This window comes from Peromyscus maniculatus, chromosome 15 (genome assembly GCF_049852395.1).
Source record: "Peromyscus maniculatus bairdii isolate BWxNUB_F1_BW_parent chromosome 15, HU_Pman_BW_mat_3.1, whole genome shotgun sequence".
In the NCBI taxonomy this organism is placed as follows: Eukaryota; Metazoa; Chordata; class Mammalia; order Rodentia; family Cricetidae; genus Peromyscus; species Peromyscus maniculatus.
The window spans coordinates 40,976,285-40,998,962 of record NC_134866.1 but is presented as its reverse complement, the minus strand read 5'-3'; positions in this window follow the sequence as shown (position 1 = coordinate 40,998,962).

The following is a 22,678-nucleotide window of genomic DNA, read 5'->3' as shown; positions in this document are numbered from 1 at the left end:
TCAGTGGCTCAGGTAGAATTAAAGCTGACATTCCAGACCACTTAATCTGTGGAAAATCCAGGGGCCAGACAAAAAGTGGCTATGTATTGCATGTGATGAGAGCCTAAGATTGCCCTCTGGAGAGCCTACCAGTGTTCCTTGTGACCTGCATTATATAGAGTGAAGTGCAAGCCTTTTTGTTTGCAAGGATGTAAGTCATCCTTGGAAGGGAGGGCTTATTTGTTTCAGTGCCAGCAGCAGATATGTAGTGACTACAGCGTGCATCCAGTTAGCATGTATGGAAACTTAGAAACGTAGAGACGACTTTACATTTTTAACTCTGAATGCAGAAATTCTATTAATGAACATGTATGATCAAAGTGAAACGTAAGTTTGTGAGCAATGCCCTTATGGAAAATCATACATTTCCTTGTCTATTTTTCATTTGGAGGTCATGTTTGAACATAAAACTCAGCAACAGAAGTTTGGCTAGAAATCCATTGGATTTCTGAAGTTATAGGATAACTGAAGTTATGGCCAGAAATCTGTAGGAAAATACTTGTAAATACCAATTAGCAAGTAAATATGCTGATTCCTCCCCTTAGAGACCTACTACAAATTCATAGCGCCAACTTTACTCTTTGCAAAAGGATAAACCCTAATATTTCAAGGGGCTAATGAATCTGTCTTTCTGATTCTAATACTTAAGATTCAAAGTCTTTCACTCACCCCCTGTTAGAGCAGAGATATTTGTTGTTAGGTAAGAAAATGACGTCTTGCTCTGTCTATTTCTGTTCCTTGAGCTTAGAGACTCACCCAGCAGTCTCCTCCTCCATTTGTAAATGCACATTCAGGGCTAGTGAATTTAACTCATCTCATTTACCCTTTGTGAAAAAGCCACTGTATCAGAGAAGCCCCTGTGAGACTGTCTCCAAAAATAATAGACAGCAATGCCCCTTTTGAAGATAGTGGAGGATTAAAAATGTAAGTGGTACAGGGATGGTAATCTTCATTACATCCCCAATTAATGCACCAGTCTGGTTGCTGCAAAAACTGATGGTGTGTGACAGGATGACAGTCGGCTAATGAAAACTTAACTAGTCACAGCTGCTGTGCCAAATGTGGCCTCTATATCAGCACAGAATAGCACTCTCCGGAGCTGATAGGATGCTACTGAACTGATGAACGCACTGTTTTCAATAGCCACCAGAAACGACTATCAGAAGTTCACACTCACATGGGCTGGACAATAGTATTTATCGGACAGTCAGCCCTGGCCTGAGAGAATTCTTTCTGTATCACAACATTGTTAATTAGATGTGATAGAAAGCAAAGGCAGCCAATGCCTTCCTTTACAGGACACGTACATTCCAGATGAAACGAGGCAAATTACAAACAGATTTAGGATCCTGTTACATTCGTGATTTTGAAAAATAGATCTCAGCTTTGGAAGGGCACACCATGGAGTCTTCACCCAACTTTAACTCTTCCTAACCTTAGAAAGAAATACTTTCCTTCATACATCTCTGTACTTGAGAGTACCACTGTGGCCTACTTATGGATAGTTTAGAAGACTGCTAGTGAGAAGTGAATCTATGAACAAGAAAGAACGTTGTAGCAAGCTCAGGCTGTGTAACAAGCAGCACTACCATTTGAGCTATTGAGCCTGCAAAGCCAATGATGCTGGAGGTAGTTCTAGAAGAGAGAACTGCTTGGACTCTTTCTGAAAAGCTTCAATAAAAGAATTGTACCAAGGAAACCTGACACAAGACCTTGCTCTGTGGTACAGAACATCAGACACTTTTTAAAAGCACAGGCACATGGTAGAATTTGAGCATCTATTAGTATAACACCAAGTGACCAGTCAGTCATACCTTACCATGCTGAGCTGGATGCCACCACAATAAGTGGTGAGTTTAGGCCCAGCAGCCAATCCATTACAAAGTGGAAATAGTAGATCCATCATGAGCCTAGAGCAAATGTCAGGTGAGTGCCACCTATTCTTATTTCACACGCCAGTGTTTCATTAGTGCCGCTCCCTTGGCTCTCAGATACGGGATCTGGGAGAGACAAAAGCCTGAGCTTGATTCATTATTAGTCAGCCTGGTACCTCTGTGAAACTAGGAAAGGACTGCTTGCTGCTCTACCAGTCACGTGGAAAAGGGAAACTGAAGGACAAGTGGGCCTTTCTTCAGGCAATAATCCATTTTAGTCATTTTGTTGGAATGGGTAGTAGATGAAGGTAGATATTTTGAGACCTGTGTGCAACGGTGAATTAACTTAGTTGAATGCAAATACATAAACTAACAGACAACAGTGAATGATTTAGTTGGTTGTCTAGAAACACGAAATGAACAATACTGAAAGACCAGCGATAGAGAGGTCTATGAAAGAGACATTTGGGTAGCCTCTAACACCTAGCATAAAATGTACATAACTCTGTGCTGTGTGATGCTGCTAATAGGCTAAATAACTATGTGGACATGGTCTCAACCTGCCTCTATCCCCAGCCACTTCAGGCTTATTCAATGACTAAGACATGTGGACATGGTAGAAGAGAAGGAGGCTTTGTATGAGCCTTACATCATGGGTTCTCTCTCATTCATAAGAGCTGACCAAACTACGGGTGTTACTGATACTGACTGTATTGGTGCTCAAACCAATGCTGCATCTCCACCAAGAACTATTTCTCAAGAAGACCAAGGTTTTGCTCTAGCTCCCTTTCTGCACTAAAGGGAAAAGTAATTCATTCTAATAAGATTGTCTTGTACTACATAAAGGGTTGAGATTCTGAGCCTGGGCTAGCATTACTACCTGAAGGGCTCACAAAGTATCTACTAACATGGGCATTCACACTAGATTGCCTAAACAAAGGAACCAGTGTTATGGCAGAAGAGATGGGATGATGATCTCATGACCATGGAACCTACTAGTCTTGCTACACAGCACATCATCCCCAAACTAGATGACCTGATAGAAAACAGAATGGAATTTCTTCCTACCAACTTGAAAGGACACTTACAAGGTGATGGTGCTATCCTACAGGATGTGGTGGGCACATTAACCAGTGGTGTCAGGGAGTCAATAGTATAGTTTCAAGGGTCTCAGACTTTTCGGTGGTAAATGAAATGATAAGCCACCTAGATTAGCATGGATGCCGCGGGAGGGAGGGAGAACTTTGAAATGTTTTATGTGTTGGAGAGAAGCTATACCTGGGAGGAGGGGACTTAATGTGAGATTTGTGTGACTCCGAGCACTATGGGAGTTAGACGGCAATGAAGTTGCTGAGGTCCTGCTCAAATCCACCTTAAAGGAAGGTGTACCTAACTCACAGAGAATGCGCATGTCAGATAGCCCTCTTCTCCTCTGGAGTCTTGTGCTCAGCCAATGGAAGGCCTCTTTCCTGGGAGATGGTTTTTTTTTGTTGTTGTTGTTTTTGTTTTTTGTTTTTTTAATTATCTGGAAGCTGACCCCGGGTAAAGAACTGCAGCTTGCTTGCCTAGAGATGGGAAAAACTGTGTCTTGGTGTTGACTATCATGCTTCCCATGGGATCAGGTAGAAACTAGTATCCGATCTCAATAGCATCTTTGTTTATGTTCCCTCTCCACCCTTGCCTTTTGCAATTAGAAATATTATATGCTATAATAATTTGCCAATAGCCAAAACAAAAAGGAGAGATAAAAATCATCTGCTGCATATACTCCTATTTTCCTCCCCCATATCGTTTTCTCAAAAAGTCCTTGCACAAGAATCCTCACAGGTTCTGTTCCTAGGGAGCTTGTGTGAGGATGAGGCATGAAGCAAATTTCCAAGAATCTTGATGGGTATGAATCCCAAACACAACTATTTATAGTCAAATGGATTTCTCAGTAAAGGAAGATACATGCCCACACATATATTGTATATTTCAATGAGTAAGTCAGCTTCTACCATCCATCCTCGTCAATGGGCTGGAAATCTTTTCAACCAGGAAAAATAAAGCTTCAAATCCTGCATGGTGGACATGCCTGCTTCAGTGACTTGTAGATACATGCATTTCATTGGAAAGGCATGTAGTGTATGCTTGCATGGGAGTGCCTGGGATGAATGTATGACTCAGTCACATGTCTTGGAAAAGAACCAGTAGACATAGAGGCGGTTGCATAGATCACAGGTGAAACACTTTGAATTATAAATGTACTTTAGGAATTTTTTTTTTTTATCTTAGGCAATAAAGCGGGACCTTTAAGTTAGGCTAATTCCTTGGACTTGACTATTAATGGATTTTTACAGTTAGAAATATTACATTGGGATGATAACTTACAAATAGGTGAAAGAGAAAAAGGAGAGATAAGATCATTTTCTCTATAGACAGAGATGTGTGTGCACTTTGCAGGTCATGGTGATGAGAAAGTCCGTTCAATGTCTTACACGAAACACCACTGGAACAGGAACAAACTTCTAGATCAGAAGATCTGGACCACAGAGCACCCCCAAATAAAAATTTAAAAGCCCACTTTATTTGTCTGCTAGAAGCCTTCCTGGAGCCACATGTGTAGTTATTGAAATATTTGATAAATGTCAGAGCGACTTTGGCCCAACGTTTTAGTACATTTGGTTTAGTTTCATTAACGATTTAATTTTGAAGTTGGCCTTGTCAGTGACCTCCGAAATGCTAAAAATATCAAAAGAAAACTTAGAAAATTGATATTATCTAATAATAAATAAAAGTTTGCTCCAGCAGTTTTTCATGAAACCAGGGATATTCTAAATCCCTTGAAGGGATTACCTATCAAGTGACTTTGGGTGAGAACAGATGACAAGAATTTTTAAAAGGGGCTGATGTGGAATATAAATAAGACTTCACTGGAGAAAGGGGAGCTACAATAATATCCGACTGTTTGTTCTGGACAGGTGAAAAAAATTGAAATACAAATAAGGAGCAGTGGGCTGCATTTCCATAGATTTCCCCCTTCCTTAAGCACCCTTGGGATGTCTTTCAGGCCTTTGGAACCTTGTAGCTAGCAGCAGCTCTGACCCTCCCAAGTTTAGCTATATGTAACTGCCCCAAGATGTCTTCTTGCTTGAGTAGTACTCTCTGACCTGACCAAGAAAATGTCATCTTGGAAGATGGTTGCCGCAGGCTTTCCCTATGGCTCACGGGGCTATTTGCTTCACACGGGTCCTGTTCTCTGAGTCACGCAGCGTGAGCTGGAGGTTTGGAACCTGGTCAAGGACTGATCTAGGCAAACGATAAGCTGACATCAAAAGGCTTGGCGCTCAGGTCTATGGCAGCACCTAGTGGGACAGACACTTCTCTAAACCCCGTGTGCTCTCTCGTGCCAGCCAATCTGAACTGGAAATCTTACAATGAGATGATTTCCCATGAAGTGTCTGGTACTGTACTGTATGTTTCCCACCAGGTCATAAATGCCATGACAACAGATTTGGGGGAAAAAAAACCCCATATTTTAGGATTGCTAGTTCTAATTATGGCCTAGTCCCAAAGACAAAAATTCCAGAGGGTAAAGCACTGGCAGAAGAGAAGGCAATTGCTGTATCAGAGGAGCCCAGAAAGCTCCAGGGGGATCTGGTCCTGGAGATGCTGAGGATGTTACAGCTTATGAGTTCTCTGGTTCCTCTAGCAACCCAAAGTGATAGCGCTAATGAACATCTGGCTGACAGCCTCGGCTAGGGCTGCCCATCTGTTGAGAAGTAAGTCTCCACTGGACATGGTTAGAAGCTTGGGGCTAGAATCTCAACTGACCTAGACATTTGCACATCCTTAGTTTAATATACACCCATAGCTGAAGACGGCATTGTCTCTCAGAGTAGGAGGGAATCACCAAGTCTGCAGTGTGGAACTTTGCAATAATAATAATAATAATAATAATAATAATAATAATAATAATATGAACCAAGGCAAGATGGTGGAACATTTTGCTGAGTAGGGCAAGGGAGATATGTCTGGGAATTCAGAGACCATGCTAGTGGGGAGAGAGAGAGAGAGAGAGAGAGAGAGAGAGAGAGAGAGAGAGAGAGAGAGAGAGAGAGAGTGTGTGTGTGTGTGTGTGTGTGTGTGTGTGTGTGTGTGAAGCACATCTATACTGATCATCAACCTCTGGATTCCTAGAAAAATACCCGATTCCATTCTCTAGAGATCAGCACCCATTGGGATTTCCTTTACCACTTCAACCTTTCTAGAGTCTCTAAAGAAACAAATCTCAAGAAAAGAAATAGAATTGTGAAGAGAGAAAATATCCTCTAATCGAATCAGCCTTTGTATTGGTTACCTTTCTGTTACTGTGATAACTTACCATGATGCAAAATGACTAATGGAAGAAAGAATTTATTTTGACTCACGGTTCCTGAAGACTAAGCATCCATTATACATGGGAGGTGTGACAGACAACAAGAGGTAGGTGTGGCAGCAGGAGCCGGAAGCTGAGAGATCACATCCACAACTGCAGCCAGGAAGCAGAGTGAACTGGAAGTGGGCTGAGGCTATGAACGAACTCTCAAACACCACCCCCAGGGATGTACTTCCTCAACAAGACTTTATCTCCTACACCTCCCCCAAACGATGTCACCAATGGGGGACCAAGTGTCCAAATATGTGAGCCTATGAGGGACATTTCTCATTTAAATCACCTCATCCTTTATTTTATCTAACACAAATCAAGTAAATAGCTTTCTAACGAGGGCACACTTTTCTTTGGCACTGGACAAGTTCTACCTTTTCCCCCATAGGATATTGTAAAGACTGAGGGCCTAATCATTCTCTCAGTCTTTTGGTATTTATTTAATGACAGCTTACTATCAGGTACTATGATTCTCTGGAGTGACAAATATGAACAGGAAGTAGATGGATGCTCTCAAATGAGTGCAGGACTCCTGAATACTAATATAGCAATCCCCACAAAATGCCCCACTTAAAATATGAGGCGTCACTAGTGACTTAATTCTTAGGTGCCATTGTCTTAACATTCTTACAATATTTGAGCCAGGGACCTGCATTTTCATTTGTAGTGGGTCTCATAGATCATGGAGCCGGCCCTATTCACAAAGATTATTGGAAGAACAGCCTGAGTATCTAGAGTAACTAAACAAGAGAGTATTTCAAATATTGTGATAATATAAAAGGAAGACAAGAATTGAATTCCAGAGGGACATGTGTCTACATGCACTTGCTGGAAGCCAAACACTTTAATGTAAGATGTGCAATTTTAGTGACAATTTCATAGAATTCTGTGCCTTATAACTGTTATAATTTTTCCTAGACACTGGAAAAATTGTGTTAATTTGTGCTGATTAGTCTAGCCAAGCTCAGTGCACAAAAAGCCAGAGATTATGATTTGGAACGTTATTTCTAAGTCATCTCGGTATGTCCTCACTTCCCATAGCCTATTCACAAGAATAAACTTTTAGGTCTTAGTGCAGGGGAAGATGATGATGCAAAAAGTCCCTCCCCTCACCGTGTGTGTGTGTGTGTGTGTGTGTGTGTGTGTGTGTGTGTGTGTGTGTAAATATTCACACAAGCATTTCAGCTGTGGACAGGCAGGTCATTAAGCATTTTGTTTCAAGTTGTCACTGTCTTGAGCTGGTTACACAGTGAGCATGTTTTAGTAGTCTCAAATGATTAGACAACTGTGGGGAGAGAAGGATCTGAGAGCAAATGTAGGTGAGTGTGCAATGCTAATGGAGATTCACACACAGAGACAGATATGTAGCTTAGGTAACAACAAAGATAACGAGAACCCAAAAACAATACTACTCTATCTATAGTAAATCCATGTCTTCTAGTCTATGAGTTGCTTTGGTACGTTCAGGGTAGCCTTTTGTTTCCCATCAAATGAATGGATTTGGTTTTTTTTTTTTTTTTTTTAGAAAAAAATTTAAATGTCAGAATTGAATACTTTAGCACCCAACTTTCTACTCTCTTTTAAGATCATTTTTGAAACTTCAGGTGTATAGATTATCTTTAAAAAGATTTCTAGTACATTATGTAAAGAATTTTAACATTTTTTTTTTTTTATCCTAAGGGCCCTCTGCATAGGCGAGACAGTTGTGTGGCTTGATCTACTTAAGGGGCCCCCTGGCAGTAGGATCAGAATCCATCCCTGGTGCATGAGCTGGGTTTTTGGAGTCCACCACCTATGGTGGGGCACCTCGAACAACCTTGAGGCAGGAGGAGGGGCTTGGTCCTGCCTCTACTGAATGTACCAGGCTTGCTGACTCCCCATGGGAGGCTTTACCTTTCTGTAGGAAGGAATGGGGGATAGGATGGGGGAGGGAAGGCTGGAGGGGTGGGAGGGGAGAAAAGGGGAAATCTGTGATTGGTATGTAAAAATGAATACAATATTTCTTAAGAAAAAAAAGAGTTTAATTTCTACCCTGTTCAACATGATCAACAGTTTGAAGAAACTCAACCTTATTGGTTTTCATCCCTTTTATAAGAAAAAATTAAATGCAGGACAAGAAGAGGAGGATGGAAGAAGGAGGAAGAAAAGGAGGAGGAGAAGGAGGAGTGGAAGAGGAGGAAGAGTCACAGATGTGGAGGGAGAGAGGGGGAAGTAAGTGGAGAGGAGGAGGGTGTGTGTGTGTGTGTGTGTGTGTGTGTGTGTGTGTGTGTGTGTTTGTGTGTGTAAGCATGTGCACATGCATGTGGCATCAGAGGACAACCTCAGGTGATATTCCACACAGGTTGGGACAGTCTCTTTTGTCCTCTGTTTGATCTATCAGGCCAGCTAGTCTACGTTTAGAAAACTATTTGCACCAAGCTCTGTTCTACATATTGAGAACTGTGCTTGGTGAAAAGATTAAGATTGGAGTTGGAAAGGACAACGAACCAAGAGTGAAATGCAGAAGTTTGGAAAATCTTTAGATCCAATTTGGAAAACATGAGCAGCAGGGAAGCAAAGCTATCTGAAGGGTAAGAAGGAGGCCAGAGAAGAGACAATGCCTGGCACATGGACTTATTCAGTTTGGGTGACATTCATTATAATAGGCACCATACCATGCTAACAAACATTTCAGATCTAAACTAAGAACCAAGAAGTTTTCCAGAGAGCTTTGAGGAAAGGAACATACTGAAACATGGTTCCTAACATTCAACATGGAGAAGCCCTTATCACACATTGCTGTGTAGCACTGTGCATTAAGTTCTCAGAAAAAAAAGTGACAAGAATAGGTTGGTTTTTTTTTTAAATTAATTTTTATATATCAGAAAGATGATGGATTACTGAGTATTTCTTAAAATATACTAGAAGTGTTAGCCCCAGTGCGTGTGCATTTATGGTTTTAGGACCAAAGGGCCTGGAGAGGTGAACATATAGATAAGACAGTAGCTCTATTACTTCCATTGTTAGGACAAGCACTACCAACACACAGCCACGAAACTGCGCCCTTTGGAATGTTGAGTTCCATGATGTGATACAAATCTCAGCTACTTGGATGCTTCTTAATCTTCTTAACTATTGAAATCTTTCTCAGTGATTGAAATCATCTCAGTGCTAACTCAGAAGCTTGGGTCCACTGCCACATTCATTATCTCCAACGCCCCTCTGGTGTTTCCGAGTTGTTTCTTCTCATCGTCCCCAGTCTCTGCCCTGGATTTTCTCCTGTGTGACTGTTCTTTCCATTCTCCATACCACGTGCTCCCAGTGTTCCCCACTTGCCCTGAGTGTTTCTTTTTATGAAAATGCTAATGACCTGAGTTTGGGTGCGGTGTGAACTCAGATTTTGAGGATGATGGCTATAAATTGAATGTTTATGTCTGACCACCTTTCAAATGTTGGAACTGGAAGCCCTCATGTGATAGTTTGGAGAGATGAGGATTTGAGGAGATGATGAAGTCAGGGGCTGGAGCCTTCACAACACAACTATGTCTTTAAAAGTAGAGACACAGGACAGTTTGTTTCTCTTTGTACATCCTCTAGGGAGAGGCCATGTGTTGACAGAATGAGGGATAGAGAGCACCCTCATCAAATCCCCAACCATGTGGAACTCTCATCTTGGACTTCAAGCCTACAAACCATAGCCTGGGGCCTATGCTAGGACACTTTGTTCAGCCTTGGTGTAGGGAGGAGGGGACTGGACCTGCCTTGGCTGAGTCTACCAGGCTGGACTGACTCCCGAGGGGAGACCTTGTCTTGGAAGAGGTGGGAATGGAGGGTGGATTGGGGGGGAGAGCTGGGGGGTGGGAGGAGGGAGGACAGGGGAATCCGTGGCTGATATGTAAAATTAAATTAATTATAAAATAAAAATATTAAGAAAACCAAAGTCACATAAAAGAACATTTTGTTTAAATCATCCACTCTCTGCTCGCATTAACGCTGTGATTGCACAGCAGTACTGAAGAGTCAAATCAATAAAGAGAACTTCAACCATAGTTTCTTTGACATCCATGAACAGTGCAGTCTGTCCGCATTATTTGCTGGCTCTACAGCTTCCTTACCTTGGTCCGGGCCTTTGTCTTGTCCCTGGCCCGACTCCTGGTGTTCCCAAGAGCCATCCACTTTTTATCATAGTATAATTTAACACCTTATCTCCTGGTTTTAACTCGTCACATCATAGAGCATGTTTTAACTGAAAATGTTTTCTGCTGTGGGCCAGTGCTGCCTCAATGCACAGATGTTTTGCAGACCTGTCTCTCCTTGTCTAGAAGGCAGTCTACCATTGGTGTGAGACTTTATCACTGAAAAAAAAAGTGCCAAAACAATGCAAACAAACAAAAAAACAGTAGGAACCCTGAAATTGCATTTTGAAAAAAAATCAAATGAAAATTAACACATAGAGATAGACATGATCAGTGATTTAGATCAGATGTCCTCTCCCTGGATAGCACACAGGACAAGGGGTGTTTTGTGTTCTTTCCTCTGGATGTACAAACCAAATATGATCTTGGAGTCTTTATGATACAATGGAAGCAACTGTGTGCCAACAGGATAGACACAAGAGTCTATAAAACCTCAAACTGAATTGTATATATGTATTTCAATTATATATAAAATCAAGAATGCTGACATTTTAATTAATCATAGGCTATATCCCTATTCCCAATTGCCAAAACATCTGTGTACTTGGTAGTTGAAAATTATGTTCATCATCCTGGAATTGAGGAAGTTGAGAGTCAAATTAGTCATCAAAAAGTTTGAGAGCCAAATAATTATTTAGAAATATGTAATAGCAAACTGTAGGGTGTATTTTTTAGAGATATTTTACCTCTGTTCAGAAAATTCTGACAGATTTTGGCTCTCCCAATGTCCTTTATAAAAAGATATTTTTCAGTTCAGATCACCCTTTTTCCTTTGACTCACATTTTTAAAAGATCAGTTAATATTCATGATTGATATATAATTAATCATTAATTCATGGAAGTGAGAAAGAGTCTACTCCTCAGACTTCTAAAATTACATCAAATCATGGTTTGTATATAACATAAAGAAGATGCAGGGCTCTGGTTACATAACTCGGTGTCCCATGGTCCTAGAGATGAGTTTGCTTCACTTTCTATCAGCTTTTATTTCTCATTGCTTCCACAGCAGCTTTGATACTATTCAAGAGGAATTCTGGAAGATGAGTAAAATCAATGTGGGTTAGATGGCTCTTGTCTAATAAGAGGGATAAAATTATCGATGTGTAATCCAGATCTACATCACCACTACATATGGTTTGCTCAGTGCCCCCACTGGGATAGAGGAAGGGCAGATCTTTGCAATTTTCATCAATTTCTGGCCTCCCCTTTGGGGCAGAGACTTTAATTAATGGGCAAGTCAGATAAAAATGAAAGAAATCTAAGAGCCTGAGTTAGTTGATTTACTGAAGAGCAGAGAGAGTATGAAGGAAGAGAGATGGTGATGGGCTTGGTATGAGGGAGAACATATTTTGCCACAAATTGGTAAATCAGGATCAAAGAATGAAGGATTCCAGAGGAGACTTGATGAAACAGAATTTTAGGGATAATAGGGAGTTGAGTTGCTATGAATGATGAATCAGACAAGCAAAGACCAACATTCTCTGCAATAATTTCTGGCTAGGTTACTGGACTGTTAATTTGAGTGAAACATTCTGGGAAGGCTGAGATCCTGGAGCTCTGTGGTGCTGTGGAACAATCCTTCTGTACACTGTGTAAAACACACTGTGGTTGGTTTAATAAAGAAGCTGACTGGCCAATAGCTGGACAGGATAAAGTTAGGCAGAAAAACGAGACTAAGGACACTGGGAAAAAGAAGGGTGGAGTCAGAGGAGTCACCAGCAAGACACAGAGAGGAAACAGGAGGTGCAAATTGAAAGAGAGGTAATGCCATGTGGCCGAATGCAGATTGATAGAAATGGGCTAATTTAAGTTTTAAGAGCTAGTTAGTAATAAGCCTGAGCTATCAGCCAAGTATTTACAATGGATATTCAGTCTCTATGTTGGTTATTTGGAAACTGGTGGGTGGGAAAGAAAAGTCTACCTACACTGTGGTTTATTTGGATCCAGGTTAGAGGAAAGATGTGCTTTTCTTTAGGCTGATTCTTGTTAAGAAGTGTGAGTATGAGACTAACAGGTGTGTGGCCAGTACAGGGGCAGAGAGTGTCTTAAGATTAGAAACATGTCACATGTTGTAGATCAGAGATAAAACTCTTGAGAATTGTATCTGTGAATTTATGGTTTGTAAAAAAATAAAAATAAATCTCATGGATCAAGGGAGCATGCTTTGCAGTCTTAGGCTGGGCAAAGAAGACTAGTGGTTGGGGACAGATGATGATTGGTGGCAGGACACAGTAGAGGATCGATGGGGAGCAGTACTGCAGGGTGGAACCTCTTGCCGGCCCTGGATCCAGACACCAAATGATTACATGGGTGCCTATCTAGTCTGAATTGGGCAAGTCACAGGAGAGATGCTTGAAGAATTACCCCACAGCAACTGGTAAGAGGGAAACCTGGCAAAATAGACCTGTGGGAGTGCACAAAACCTTCCGTATTGCGAGGCTGGGTTCCCAGAGCCTGCAAGCCAGGAAGAGGAAGGCAGACAGACATTTGTTCTTGGAGAAGAGCCCAGTGGCTTGGGTTGCTTCCTTGTCCATTTGTGTTTGTGGGGACCCACTCCTTCTTCTTCCGACCTTCCAGAATCTATCTTGTCCCTCTCTCTTCTGCTTGGCTCAGAGGCTCTTCATGGATAAAGCCCTATCAGTGTTAACTGGGCAATTCCAATAATTTCCCGCCCAGCTAAGCCTTCTGTTTGTATTTAAAATTGCCACTAGAAAATGTACAGTTAGATGTTAAAATCTGTGTTACTAACTCCATTTTTAAAATATATTCTTTACTTTGATTAACATTAAATAAATATCAACTTTAAAAATCTTCAGAAGAAAACATTTTGTAAACAAGGGGCCCTGGGTTTTCATTTTGCACTGGTGCTAACAAATTATGTATGTTACCTTGAGGAATGAAACTTGTAAATCATAGTTGCCATATGATGAGAGTGTTGGACGAAAATGGAGTCAACACGCTCTGCTCTTGGAAATGATGATGGGGTGGGGCCTTTGGATGGGTAAACTGAGGCAGAACGAAGGATTGCTCTTAGAATATGAGCAGGGAAGGATATTGCTCAAACTGTATTTCTACAATTTGTTCATGCAACCTCACTTTTCCTGGGCATGAACTACTTTTTCAATTCCAGCAGAGGCAGTCCCTGATACTAGAGGTCATTTGATACGTTGGTGTGCTGTTCAATTTCCCTAAGACTTTCACTTCCCTTCATAGCAACAGACGCTCAGTGAGATGGTGTTTGTGGGGCCATCTGCCAGTACATGTGTTCTACCTTGTAGAAGGTGGATCAGTCACTCCAAAGAGGCTGACCAGGGTGAAACTAGATTTTTCCAGTGCTGCTTGCAATAGGTGGGATTGTGATGTTAGTTCCAGTTAATAGAAACAAATACAGAAAACTGATGTGATATTTCTTAGCAGAGCTGGTTAAGAAGTGGCTGTTAGCTGGCTGGTGGTGCACACCTTTAATCTCAGCACTTGAGAGGCAGAGGCAGGTGGATCTCTGTGAGTTCGAGGCCAGCCTGGGCTACAGAGCGAGATCCAGGACAGGCACCAAGACTACACGGAGAAACCCTGTCTCGAAAAAACAAACAAACAAAATAACAAAACAAAACAAAAACAAACAAAAAAAGTAATGGCTGTTGTCTTACTTTGTTATCACTCACTTGTGGGTGAAGTTTAAAGAAACTTAAAATTTAGGGAAATGGGGACACACAGTTGAAGGAAACCTCTTTCCCATAATGTGCTAATACTGTAGACATTTGTTGTTGTGAGAACTGGATAGTAGCTCTCATAAAGATCAGTTAACAGGCAGGCTAAATCTTTAAAATATTCTTAGAAATTTTAACATATCAAATTTTATAGCTGAAGATATCAAGGTCTTATAAGTTAAATTACTTTCATGCACACATGTAAATAGGTTTTGCAGGCTCTGTCTTTTGGCTTAATTTTCTTCTGTTGGTGATTAATTTTAAAGGGCATTCTTCCTCTAAATGTTTTTATTTGTCATGCTTTCAGAAATATTACTACATAGAAAATGGCAATAATAATTTTAAAATTTTAGTAGTATTAAGCTAATCAATATATAATTTTTATATTATTCTGTTTTATGTTAACCATACAGTGATTTCTTTTTGTTGTTATTTTTTGAGAATGAGTTTCTCTGTGCAGTCCTGGCTGTCCTTGAACTCACTCTGTGGATCAGGCTGGCTTTAAACTCAGAGATCCACTTGCCTCTGCCTCCTGAATACTGGGATTAAAGGTGTGTGCCACCACCACCACCACCACCACCACCACCACCACCACCACCACCACCACCACCACCAAATTAATCTTTTCCTTTTAAAAAGTAATTTGAAAGGTTTCATAAAATTTTAATCTGTTGTTTCGCATGTTAGAATATATTTATTAAATTCTTATAAATGAAAAAAGTTAGTTATGGATGTTATAATTTAAAGATGAATAGCACTTTCAGAGAAATTTCTGCAAACTCTATTATCAATAGCTCAGTGTCTTCAAACAAAATATTTAAAGCAGAGAAAAGAGCACAAAAAAGAAAGAATTGGATGAATTTTTGCTCTCCCCAACCAAGTACTGTAATAGGCACAATGCAAGGTACCTTCTGAGTTTAGAAGAGTGATCAGTTGGTGTGTCCTTATATTGGAACGTTAGAACTCCTCTCTCTCTCTCTCTCTCTTTCTCTCTCTCTCTCTCCTCCTTTCTCGTTCCCTCCCTCTTTCCCTTCTTTCTTTTTTCCTTCCTTCCTTTATTTCTCTCTCTCTCTCTCTCTCTCTCTCTCTCTCTCTCTCTCTCTCTCTTGCCTTTGGAAATTGAATGAGAAGGGTAAAAATAGTATCTGGCTTCTATCTTTTTTGGTGAATTTTTTTAAAAAATAATTTTGATCAAAATTATTTTTTTTGTAGAAAAAGTCTATAATAATACACTTTGGTACATATGTAGAAAAAATATTTTCTGGGGGACACAGTGAGTTGTAATGAAGCTGAGTTTTGTCTACCATGATGAAGATGAGGACATTTTCATCTTCCATGTCCAATTTTCTGTAAAGATAGAATTTTTAAAATGGATAACTTCTTGTACAAACAAAAAGTAATTTAAATGCAGGCACCCAAACCAGACCACACATCATGTCAGCTCTGAAGGAGTTGATGAAAGCATTCTATAAGTCTTCGTCTCATAACTGAGAAAAACAGAAGGCAGAGTTCGGAGGCATAAAGGTGTCTGTGAGACAAGTTCACAAGGCAGCGGCACGTGGAGGCATCTATAAATCAGCATCTGCTGGCGTTTTGTCTGAATCGTGGACAAGCACATTTGCTGAAATAGTCCGCTTATTTAAACTTTATCCTGACTATTGTCATAGTGAACACTGGTTTCACTACATTCTTGGAATGGGCTTGGGAGGAGACCGAGGCCAGAAGGAGGAGGATGAACCGGAGAGAAAGCATTCCTCAAGGCAGGCTGCGATCTGCAGAAAAATCTCAGGAGTGTCTCTCAAAGGTACTCCTGTTCTTAATTTTGCTTGAAACCATGCACACCCTTTGATGTACTGGCTCTAGTAACACACACCTTCTTCCTTTCCAGCTAGCCATATGAACTTATTTAGATCACAATCCCCTGCCAGAGGCCAGGAAGGAGATGTGTACAGTAATTCCAAACATGGCCAGAAAAAGGAAGTGGCTCGGTCGTTTTCATAAAAGCCAACGACACCTATCAAATGGCATTAGAAATATGTAGGGAGGACTGTTCACAGTTGCTTCAAATTGACATGATAGTACCTGCCTCACATGAAACTGCGTATTACTGGATGGTCTTTTAAGCATTCACACAAAGTCATGCAGTCAGCAAGATAGTTTCAACTGCCCAGAAAAACAGATGTTAAGTAGTGATTGCTCTTTGATTTAGAAATGAAGTCAAGGGTCTTCGATTGCTTTTGAGTAAGTCAAGCTGCCTAAAAGCAAAACAACTCAAATGAAAAACATTCTTTTTGTATTGTGGGTTTCCCACTTGCAACTCACATCATGTTGTCCTTGTGTGCAATGAGATCTATTACAGATAGTTGGAAAAATTCTAAAAGCAAAGATTGAACATAAAATTACTAGTAACTGTAAAACACCAGGTTCCACATCCTTAGTTATACTGCAAGGAAACTACTAGTTATCAAAGCATGTCTCTAATGTAGACAGGCCAAAAGCCATTTGTTACCTGTTCATTTTACACATTAAAGAAAAATAATTATGTCATTTCCATTATATGTTGCTGGCTCCTTCTTTTAATTTTTTTTTTCTAAATTTCTAAATAGAAAATGTCACATTACCAAACATAATACTGCCTTTAACTTTTCCTCATTAATACTTACATGCTGATTTCAGACAGATGAAATAGCACCAGGAAACTGGCAATGCCTTTAATTTTGCAGAGGGTTAGAGTCTTTCAGTAAATCTTGGGATGCATGTCTTCAAAAGCAGCTTAGTCTCTTTTCTACAATCCCTCGGCCCAACTGCTTGGGGACTCTTTCATTCATTCTCTCTGTGGACAGAAATCACCGCCCACCTTTTTTAAATGAGAGCAAAAGGTTCACTCAACATTCCTTCCCATTTTGAGTACAGTGATCGTTCCTTAAGTTTGATGGCAGCCCAATCTCATGATTAAGATGACAAATAATTATCAAGAATGTAGGACTAATGTCTTATTACATCTTTGACTGCCCAAGGGAGTTTGGTTAGCTCAAGTATGCATATGTATGTGCGCATACAGACACACACAGTATGTGTATGTTTGTATCCGTAAGGAGCAATTGAGATTTACATAACCTTGCTGATTGTAAAGGAAATGTTAATTTTTCAGTATTAATATTTTCTCCATGAGCATACAAATCCCTGCGGTATAATTTAGTCCAATATTGCTTGGACTAAACTGTAAGCAGTGACAGCCAAAATCCTGTTTACCAAGTCTTAGGCTATTGCTCACGTGTTTTAGACAATATTCCATATTTTAAAAAAATAAATTAGGGCACTCCCTTAGAGACTGAATTAATAAGACTTTCTAGAATTTGAAAACAAAAAATGTAAAATAATCAGCAGAATATTTCCAAATACCCAGCTGTTTGGTATTATATAGCTCAAATGCCTGGGTGTTTTCGTAGGAAGCCCTTTATCCTATTGTTTGAAGTCAGGTGGCGATGGTCTATGTCAACTCTGAAAGTAAGCATGGGGCCAGGATTTGCCCAGGGTTTATATGTGGTCGTTGTGTGCTCAAAGGAAACAGGCAATATGCTTAATGGAAATCAGGTGTCATGCCCTAGAGACATGAAGTAGGCACTCATTTCTAAAACAGTGCATTTCACATGTGGATGAAACACAAGCTGCTATAGATAGTAGTGTTTCTTTGAATTAGGCTTCATTAAATGGCAAGTGCATGATGATTTGCCCACCTCTAAACCACACATCTCACTGACAGCTGCACTTTCACTTTTGTGTCCACCTTCCATCAAATTTCACCGAACAGTTTCTTTTCTGTTCCATCCTCCAAACTCACAGAACATCTACATTCTTCTGGGAATTTGGAATCAAGACCAAGTCATTGCCATTCAGTTGGGCTAGTCATTTAATCAGAGGAAAAACAAATTGGGGGACTTTGATGGCCCAGTTGGGGGCAAAGGAAGCTGCTCAGAAATGAGGCACAGTGAGAGATGAAAGACATTAATCTGAATTCCAGGGACCCCCAGGACCTGGCTGTGGGAAGCTGCCTTTCATGGGATGGTGGTGGTGATGACGATCAGATGATGAAGTTAAAATATCTTTTGTTCTCTCGAAGTCTGAGACACATTTTGTCATTTGTAACCAAGACGCTGGACTAGGCCATCGTAGATGTGCTGTGAGGGCCAAATCAGGTATGTCTGGGAAACTTTGAAACTTACAGAATTAGGTAAATACTACTTGTGTTTACTGTCAGAAAGCAGTCTTGTCTAAGGAGAAGAATACCAGCTGTTATAGTATTACAGGTCTTTGTGGGACACTAGCATTCATGGTTAGAATCTCTTCAGTATGTCTTGTAGATGGGCATTACTGTGCCCACACTAGTGCATTTGGTTTAGTCTGGTGATTAGGTAAGAAATGAAAATAAATCAATTTGTTATAATATGGAGGAAAATAGCCTTGAAAAATTTGGGAATGACCTGATTTATTTATTTATTTATTTATTTATTTATTTATTTATTTATTTATTTATTTATTTATTTATTTATTTATTGTGACAGGGTTTCTCTGTAGCTCAGGCTGGCCTGGAACTTGCTCTGTGCACCAAGCTGGCCTGGAACTCACAGAGTTCTGCCTGCCTCTGCCTCCTGAGTGTTGAGATTAAAGGAGCATGCTACCACTGCCTGGCTAATTTAATATTTTTAAGCCAAGTATTTAATGTTATCTAAAGATCTTTTGAAAATATTTATAAAAATTCTAAATCAGAATAAGCTGAAAGCTTGCAAAATTCCCAATTCTTCATATATAAATGCAAACCAACTAATAGAACTGAAAGCAGTGATTAAGATGTAGGGACAGCATTATAACTGACAAATAGGCTTTTAAATTATTTTGTTTATCTCCAACATCTGTGTTTCATGTCAGTGACCTCATGTCAAGAATGCTTAGCTTAAAGCTATGCAAAGGCAGAGTGGATTTGATGAAAAAAACCTTAAATGCATTCATTATCCATAGATTCAGTAAATATTTCAGTATGGAAAATATCTTATTTATTTACATGTGTTCTGCAATTTAAGTTTTACAACTAGCCAATAGACAAACTCATGTTGTAAATAAATTTCTGGAAAACAGTTAGAAAACAACTGTGTCTGTGCTAAACATGCATAATTATTTTTCTTGTCATTATTCCCTAAACAATTCAGCACATCATTCGTATAACATTTATACTATATTAGTTATTATACATAATCTAAGGATTACTTCAGATAATGAGAGGATTGTGTAGGTTCTGTACGTATACAATGCCACTTTGTGCAAGGAAATTGAGATAATTTCAGAGTTTCATATCTGTTGGGTTCTGGAGCCAACCTTCTGAGGTAGGATACTAGACTGAACATTTCTGAGCTGGTCACATCTTAAAATACACACAGGCACACACACAGATACATTTCTGAAGTAGCTTCTTTTACACACCATTCTGAAAGTTGTATGTTAGTACAGCCTGGTTTGTTCCCATTTTCTCATTCTCACTAGTCAAAGTTTCTTCCCATCTGTGGAAAGATGCATTTCTCATTACCTGAATCTGGAAGTCATATGGAAAGTCAAATCCTCAATAGGTTGGGTTTGATCAGTTCACATCTGATGTGGGTTCAAAATAGCAAGTTATGGGGGAGACCCAGCCTTCTCCTTTCCTCCACCCCTTTGTGTCGATCATCATTAATACCCAGAGGTACTCTCCACTTGCTGGCCATGCTAGCCTGGGAATCAGGTGGGTGATCCGCACTCTTCTTCTTGTCCTCCATTTCAAAGTCCCCAGTCTCATCCTCAACCTTTTAGTAGATCATTTGCAGGGACCTCTTCTCCCTCTCGGACTCCACTCCCTGGGGACTCTGCTAAACCTTGTGATATGCCTAGCTTTCCTCCATTGTGTGGGCCCTTTCAGACCCCTCTTCTAGCCCCATCCCATTCCTTTGTGTCAGCTTCCAATATCTAGAAACAAGTCTACCCAGGAAACCAGTAGATACACAGGGCAGGGACTTAGAATCACTTCCTAACAGGCAACCCACAGCCACTACATATTCCTAAGATCCAGAGAGGGCAATAGAAACCAAAGAACAGAATACTCACCTAACAAAGACAAGACCAGATATCAACATTAGAATCACAATCATCCCAAACCCAGAAACACAAAAATACAATCATTAACATCCAAGACAATATGCCTCCAGCAGAACCCCACAACCTTACTACAGTAGGCCCTAAGAAATGCTCTATAGAGGAAGCACAAGATAAGGATTTCAAAATAGCAATTATGAATACATTCAAGGCACTAAAAGAAGACATGAATATATCCATTCATAGAGTCTGTGAAAACACAAACCACAGTGAACTAAAATTATGAAAACAGCTCAAGAAAGTAGAATGTAGAATCACTAAAGAGAACCCAAACAGGAAATGAAAAATTCAGGAAGCCAAACAAAACCTCTTCACCAACAGAGTACAAATGATGGAAGAGAGAATCTCTGTCATCGAAGACACGATAGAGGAAATCGACATCACAGTCAAAGAAAACGTTACGTAAAATAAAATCCTGGAACAAACCATCCAGAAAATGTGGGACACTATGAAAAGAGCAAATTTACAAAAAATAGGAATAGAGGAAGGAGAAGAAACCTAAGTCAAAAGGCACAGAAAATGTTTTCAGCAAAATCATGGAAGAAAATTTCCCTAACATAAAGGAGATGCCTATAAATGTTCAAGAAGCATATGGAATTCCAAATAGACTGAACCAGAAAAGAAAATCCCTTTAGCACAAAATAATCAAAACATTAAATATAAAGAACAAAGAAAGAATATTAAAAGCTGCAAGGGAAAAAGATCAAGTAATATATAAAGGCAGACCTATTAAAATAACACCCGACTTCTCAATGGAGACTCTAAAAGCTAGAAATGCCTGGACATGAGTTCTATAAATTCTAAGAGACCACAGATGCCACTCAAGACTACTATACCCAGCAAAACTTTCAATCACAATAAATGGAGAAAGAAAGGTTTTCCAAGATAAATCTAAATTTAAGCAAAATATGTCTACAAATCCAGCTCTACAGAGACACTAGAAGGAAAACTTCAACATTAAGAGATTAACCACACCCAATAAAACACAAGAAATAAATTATCCTATACCAGATAATCAAAAGATAGGAAAAAGCCCCACGTCATAACAACAAAATAACATGAATCAACATACATGCTCATTGATAACTTTCAACATCAATGGTCTCAGTTCACCAATAAAAAGACACAGATTAACAGAATGGATGCCAAAACAGAACCCATCTTTCTGGGTATCCAAGAAATAGACATCAACAACAAAGATAGGCATTACTTAGAGTAAACAGTTGGGGAAAGATATTCCAAGGAAATGGACCCAAGGCGCAAGCCTGTGTAACCATTTTAATATCTGGGAGAATCAACTTCAAACTAAAAATAAACAGAAGAGAAAGAGAAGGACACTACACACTCATCAAAGGAAAAATCCACCAAAAAGACATTGCAATTCTTAACATCTCTGCTCCCAATACAAGGGCACCCAAGTTCATAAAGGAAGCACTATTACAGCTAAAATCACACATTGACCCTCACAGTCATCCAGATAAAACCGAAACAGAGAAGTGCTGGATCTAAATGATGTCATAAATCAAATGGACCTAACAAATATTTCCAGAACATTTCACCCAAACACAAAAGAATATATCTTCTTCTCAGCAGCATAGTCAGAAGTTTTCCTGTGTCCCTCCTGGCCTTCAGTCAAGACAAATCTCTCTCACCTGCAGCCCTGCAGTTGCTTATAAAATACTCAGAGGCTTATATTAATTATAACTGCTCTGCCATTAGCTCAGGCTTATTACTGACTAACTCTTACACTTAAATTAACCCCAAATTCTTATCTATGTTTAGCCACATAGCTTGGTACCTTTTTTTCAGTTTTGCCTTGCCATTTTGCTTCCTTTGTGTCTGGCTGGTGACTCCTCACTCTACCCTTCCTCTTCCCAGCATTCTCCTAGTCTGCTTGCCCTGAGTATACTTCCTGCCTGGCTACTGGCCAATCAGTGTTTATTAAACCAGTGTACAAGAGCATTATCCCACAGCATTTCCCCTTTTCTGTCTAATCATAAAGGAAGGTTTTAACTTTAATATAGTAAAATTATATATAAGAAACAGTTATCAAGCAAGAATTACAGTTACAATACCTTGATAGTTATAATTGTAATTTCCTTGGTTATGATAAAAGATAAATTAGATATGAAACTTTAGACACACAAATATAGGATAGATGATAGAATATTTTCTTTAATTTTGCCAAATACAAATAGACTAAATATTGTAACTGTAATTCTTACTTGATAACTGTTCTATTATACATAATTTTACTATGCTAAAGTTAAAACCTTCCTTTTTATTAGACAGAAAAGG